Source organism: Macaca thibetana, chromosome 15 (assembly GCF_024542745.1).
Source record: "Macaca thibetana thibetana isolate TM-01 chromosome 15, ASM2454274v1, whole genome shotgun sequence".
Lineage (NCBI taxonomy): Eukaryota > Metazoa > Chordata > Mammalia > Primates > Cercopithecidae > Macaca > Macaca thibetana.
The window spans coordinates 18,490,135-18,497,067 of NC_065592.1; the positions used below are offsets into that span (position 1 = coordinate 18,490,135).

Sequence of the window (6,933 nt, forward strand, 5' to 3'; positions counted from 1 at the left end):
ATAATACACAGCTCTTTTTGCCAGATATAGTCTTCTAGGAGTACAGAGTCGAATGATAGTGATTGAAGGTCACTAAAGTCTTCTTTGTGTGGTTATGTCATCAATTGGACACACACAGTCATTTTAATTTCACATTATTTTTACTTTCTAGGAATTTGATTTTTTCTTAATTTTGTAATTACATAAAATGTTTACATTGTTCCAAAGTTAAATCTACAATGCAAGCTATATTTTTAGAAGCCTAGCTTCCATCCCTGTATTCTTCCTTTCTATTCCTTCCTTTTTGCTATGGTAATATTTTATTAAATTTTTATAGTTTTTCTCTTATTTGTAGATAAATGATTGCATACTATATGTACTTTTCTCTTTTTACTTAAAAATTTATCCTGGAGATCACACATAATAGTGGAGTAATTTCTTGTTCCTTGTAGCAGCTGCATAATACTTCATTTGGGGGATGTACCATCATTCATTCAATTAGTTTTCCATTGATGAAAATTTTGGTTTCCATTTTCTTGCTATTACAAATACAGCTGCAGTGGCTAGCCTTGCACATGCACCTTTTTATATTTTTACTACTGCATGTCTGTGATTGCTATCTAGAAGTGGGATCACTATACCACTACCTACCTCTCAGAGTGGCTAAAATTCAGAGAAAGAAAATTGACAATGCTAAATGCTGATGAGGATGTGGAGCAACTGGAACTGTAATACATTACTAGTGGGAAAGCAAAATGGTACAGCCATTTTGGAAAACATTTTGCCAGTCCCTTATAAAATTTAACATACAACATATTTATAATATGGCCAACAATCCTTTTCCTACATATTTACTCAAGAAACATGAAAACATATTTTCACATTTGTCTGCACCTGAATATTTATAGAAGCTTTATTCATAATCACCAAAAACTAGAAGCAATTCAAGATTCTTTCATCTGATGAACACACTGTGATACATCTATTTAATCTAATTGCTACCCAGTGATAAGAAGGAAGAAACTTCTGACCCACTACAACATGGATGAATTTCAAATGCGCTGTGCTAAGGGAAAGAAGCCAGATTTAAAAAGCTACATATGCTGATTCCATTTATATGATATTCTCAAAAAGGCAATATTACAGGGACAGAGAACAAACCAGTGGTTGCCAGGTGCAAACCACCCAAGGGGGTGGTTTGACTACTAAGGGCAACATAAATTAATTTCTTGGGGTGATGAAACTGGTCTACATTTTGATTGTGATATAATTACACAACTATATGTGCTAGTCAAAACTGATACAATTGTGCACAAAAATACGGCTGGGTGCAGTGGCTCACACCTGTAATCCCAGCACCTTGGGAGGCCAAAGTGGGTGGATCACCTGAAGTCAGGAGTTCGAGACCAACTTGGCCAACCTGGTGAAACCCTGTTTTTACTAAAAATACAAAACTTAGCTGGGCGTGGTGGTGCATGCCTGTAATCCCAGCTACTCGGGAGGCTGAAGCAGGAGAATCTCTCGAACCCCGGAGGCAGAGGTCGCAGTGAGCCAAGATCGCACCATTTCACTCCAGCCTGGGCAACAAGAGTGAAATGCCGCCCCCACCCCCCGAAAAATGAATTTTACTATATGTAAATTATACCTCAATAACCCTGACCTTGAAAAAAATAAATGTACAAGTAATTTTGCTGGTTAGTACCAAAATCCCCTCTGTGATAGGCTAATTAATGGCCCCCACAGACAACCAGATTCTAATTCCTGGAACCTTGGGATGTTAGCTTATATGGAAAAAGAGACTTTGCAGATGTGATTAAGAATCTTAAGATGGGGAGAGTGTCCTGAATTATCGAAGTGATCTCTAAATATAATCATAAGTTTCCTTATAAAGTGGGATCAGAAGGAGATTTTACCATGGAGGAGAAGGCAGTATGAAGACAGAACAGAGATCTAAAGATGCTACGTTGCTGGCCTTGAAGATGGAGGAAGGAGCCATGTACCAAGGAATGCAAGGAACGAAACTCTAGAAGCCAGAAAAGGCAGGGAAGTGGATTCTCCCCAGAGCCTTCAGAGAGACCACAGATCTGCCAACACCTTCATTCTAGCCCAGGGAGACTGCTGAACTCCAGAACTTTAAGAGAATAAATTGTGTTGTGTTAAGTCACCAAGTTTGTGGTAATTTGTTACAGCAGTGATAGGAAACTAATGTATCCTCCATAGGGGTTGTGCTGTTTTATGTTCCTGCCAGAGAAAGGGTACGTCACCCTTCCTTTAAAGATGAGGACAATTTACCCAGAAGCCCAAGAGCAGGCAGGGTTTCTGGGAAAATTTTCCTCTTTCTTAAGGAAAAGATGACACGCCTTACATCCCCTGATATCTCATTGGCCAGAATTGTATCACATGCCCATTGCTAAACCAATCACTGGCCAGAGTAATCAGGCTTCCTCCTGCCCCTTGTCCTGAGTCTGCACCATTCTCTCCTGAGCCACTCAGCTGTCTGATCCTGAACAATGTTATCAGAGTTGCGCCGTCAAGGAATGAGAAGGGCACAGCTTTGGTTTGGCAACCAACAGTGCCTACCTCAAAACTTATTTGCAGAAAAAAACATTCCTCAGTTTAACATATATTTTATAAAAGTTAAAAAGCTTGGACAACACTCTCTAAGGAACCATCCACTGTGGTCCCCAGGCCATGGCTTTCCCCTGCCAAGCCCCCTTTGGTTCCTTACTACTCTATCCCCCTTTTTCCAGAGGACAGCACGCCCTGCCGAACTCTATTTGTGAGCCACCAAGGTTAAATGAGGCCTTATGATGAATACACAAGACATCTTCCAGAAAAATCTCTCCCTCGCAAGTACTGACTCAAGCCCTGTTAAGGGAATCTTTTCTGTTTCCTGCCTGTTTTAGCTCTTCTCTGACATATTATCTTAGAATTTTAAAGCTGCAAAGGCCCTTAGAGCAATAATAATGATGGTAATTATGATAGTTAATTATTTATAATGCTCATTTATTGAGCTTTTACTAGGTTCCAGGCACTTAGTATTTATTATCCCATTTAACTCTCAAGTCTTCTTGAGGATTGATGAGGTAGATATTATTATCATCCCTTTGAGAGATACTAATAGATATAATAATAGAGATTATTATCATGCCTGTCTGATGGATTTTGAAACCGAAGAAATAATAAGTTGTCCAAGGTAATTGCTGGCACTATGTTTCGAACCAAGATCTGTAGAGACTTCAAAGTTCATGCTGTCAAACACCCTGAAGTCCAAAACCTTTCATTCTACAGATGACAACACAGGGGTTTGGGTTTGGAAAGAGGAGAGAGGCTATAAGCATTTTTGCTCAGTTCCACGACCAGAGAGTGAGCCCTCACTTACTCACTGAGCAGCAAACAGCTCACATTAGCTTTTTTCTCTTCTTCACAGGAATCAAATATTTAAAAATCATCATGTATCTGAGTTTAATAAGATGTGTTTATCTTTTTGCAGAGCAATGGATACCTTTTGCATTGTGATTTTTCCTATTTTATCTGGCATCATGGAAGAATAAAAATAGCAACTGCAGCATGAAATGTGCTTTACAGTTTATGAGACACTTCCAAATACTTTCTCTCACATGATCATTGCTACAGCTCTGTGAAGCAGAAAGATAGGATTATCCCTCTTCACAGGAGAAAACACTAAGGCCCAAAGAGGTTACATTACCTGCCCTAAGGTCTCACAGATCATTAAATGACAGAACCAAAATCAAAACCTGGGGGAGAAGCTTTTTGGCTATGAGGACCTGACATCCACAGACAGGGACTCTTCCTATGAGTTTTAGACTCATATTTTCAAGTTAAAAGACCTAGTTAGAATTTTCATTGGCTCAGGTTTGATTTTGTTTGTTTGTTCACCTGAAATCTTTCAGTGAATTAATCCGTTTATCTAGGGAGAAATGACATCTTTATTCTCCCAAGTCTTTCTACCCTTTGTCTTTTACGCCTCCAAGGAGAATCTGATGTTTTCTCTTAATAAAGGCCCTTTGCACTTCTTTCCGAGTTTATTCTTTTACCAGCTGCCTTTGTAGCTAAGTTGAATAACATCTTTGGTTCTTTTATGCTTTCTTTCTCATTGATCTGTATGGCATTATTTTTATTTCCAGTTAGTAACTTGATACTTGGTTGAACTTTCTTGTTTCCAAGAGCTTTTCAGTTGATTCCCTTCAGTTTTCAGGATAGAATTATACCATCTGCAAACATTTTAAAAAGCCAAACAAAACCTGCTCTCCTGATTTCACCAAGAGTGCTCTTTTTACCACATGACACTGCATTTCCCCACAACTCTGCATTTTCCAGATGACTAAATGGCTCCTTTAAGTGCCATAACATTTAGAAACACAACTGACTGAGCTGGAAGTCTTTCTTAAACAAAGTACAACGTGTAGCAAACACCTGCGGTTTCACCTGTACAACACATGCCTCCCCAATCTTTAGCAGCCACCCCTCACTTTCTTTTGGAGAACTGCCTCTCCTCTACCCCATGAGGCCCTAGCAAGACTGTCCGTCATTTTATCCCACTCACATGCCCCAAACAGGTCCTGGTTCCACCACAGGCTAACCCAACCGACTCTTCCAAGAATTTGTGTCTTGAGAAAAAGGATACTTGGCCAGAAGGATATTGATGCAGACTCATCTGGAAGGCAGGCCCTACGGAGATGTCCAGGACTTTTTGCCTCTCCCAAGGCCTGATTGTTGAAGTTCTCTTTTGATTCCAGGAGCCACCCAATACACTTCCAGTACATTCTCCTTCTTTGCTTAGGGTTGCTCCTGTTACAGAGCATACAGATATCAGCACCCAAGAGCTGACTGCAGACAACAGACCTTGTTATGAGTTGAATTGTTATAAGTTGAATCCCCAACCCCCACGCAAAAAAAGTCTTGAAGTCCTGACCTCTAGGATGTCTGATTGCAACCTTAATTGGAAATAGGGTCTTTACAGATATAATCAAGTTAAAATGGGATAATCAGGCTGGGCCCTAATAGTAATATAATGTGACTGATGTCATTTAAAAAGGGGAGTTCGGACACAGAAACAGACAAATACAGAGGAAAGACAATGTGGAGACACACAGGGAAAATGCTATGTCAAGAAGATGGCACTGCAGGTGATGCGTGGGGTTATGAATGGGCCACACCCAAACTACCCATGCCCGCTGATGGTGGGAGCTCAGGAGCAGGTGCTGGCAGTTAGTCGGAACTACCTCTCCCAGCCTTGCCATACATACATCACGGCATCAAGAGTCCATGGTCCACTTGTGATCTTAGATCATGTTAAGTTTCCCATAGACGCTGAGATTGTCCACTGGACATTACTAGATGGCACAAAGAGACACGGGCAAGTTCTAGAAGTTGGTGGCTCCAAGGCAGTTGTTCAGGTATTTCAAAGGACTGGGGATATTCCCCTAATATCAGTGTCTGAGGATATGCTTGGTTGGGTATTCATTGAATCGGGAAAACCCATTGACAGAGGTCCTCTTGTACTGGCTGAAGATTTCTTTGATATCATGGGATGGCCAATCAATCCTCAATGTCAAATCTACCCAGAGGAGATAATTTGGACCAGCATTTCAACCATAGTTAGTGTGAACAGTATTGCCGGAGCAGAAAATTTTTATCTTCTCTGCTGCTGGGTTACTACACAAAGATTGCAGCTCAAATCTGCCGCCAGACTGGTTTGCTAAATAAATCCAAAGATGTAGACTACACTGAGGAAAATTTTCCAATTGTATTTGCTGCTAGAGATGTAAACATGGAAACTGCCTGGTTCTTCAAATCTGGTGTTGAAGAAAATGGCTCAATGGACAACATCTGCCTATTTTTGAACTTGGCTAATGACCCAACTATTGGATTATCATCCCTCACTGGTTCTAACCACAGCCGAATTTCTGGCGTATCAATGTGAGAAACATGTATTGGTTATCCTAACAGATATGAGTTCATCTACTGAAGCACTTCAAGAGGTTTCTACAAGCCAGAGAAGAGGTTCCTGGTTGACCGGGCTTCCCAGGTTACACTGATACAGACTTAGCCACTATATATGAACATGCAGGTCGAGGAGAAGGTAGAAATGGCTCGATTACTCAAATTCCTACTCTTACCATGCCTACCAATGATATCATTCGCTCATCTCTGACCTGACTGGGACAGATCTATGTGGATAGACAGCTACACAACAGAGAGATTTACCCACCTATCAAGGTGCTGCCTGAACTATCACTGTTCATGAAGTCTGCTATTGGAGAAGGAATGACCAGGAAGGATCATGCAGATGTATGTAAACAGCTGTATGCAAACTATTGGGAAGGATGTACAAGCCATGATTGCTGTAGTTGGAGAAGAAGCCCTTAGCTCAGATGGTCTTCTTGACTTGGAATTTCCACAGAAGTTTGAGAGGAACTTTATTTTTCAGGGTCCTCATGAAAATCACACTGTCTATGAGACTTTGGATACTGGTTGGCAACTGCTCCGAATCTTCCCCAAAGATATGCTGGAGAGAACCCCTCAGAGCACCTGTGTTGGTCAGGGCTCTCCAGAGGGACAGAATTAATAGGATAGATATCTATATAAAGGGGAATTTCTTAAGGAGTATCGATTCACTTGCTCACAAGATATAGTCCCACAATAAACCATCCGCAAGCTGAGGAGCAAGGAAACTAATCCAAGCCCCAAAACCTCAAAAGTAAGGAAGCTGACAGTGCAGCCTTTAGTCTGTGGTCGAAGGACCAAGAGGCCCAAAGCTGAAGAATTGGAGTCTGATGTTCAAGGCCAGGAAGCATCCAGAATGGGAGAAAGATGCAGGCTGGAAGACTAAGCTAGTCTAGTCCTTCTACGTTCCTCTGCCTGCTTTCATCCCAGCCACGTTGGCAGCTGATTAGATGGTGCCCACTCAAATTGAGGGTGGGTCTCCCC

General features: G+C 41.1%; 1 pseudogene; it reads left to right on the forward strand.

Annotated features, from left to right (window-relative positions):
* The first annotated feature begins 5,117 nt into the window (after positions 1 to 5,117).
* Positions 5,118 to 6,571, forward strand: LOC126937265 (V-type proton ATPase subunit B, brain isoform-like; annotated as a pseudogene).
* Positions 6,572 to 6,933: the final 362 nt, after the last annotated feature.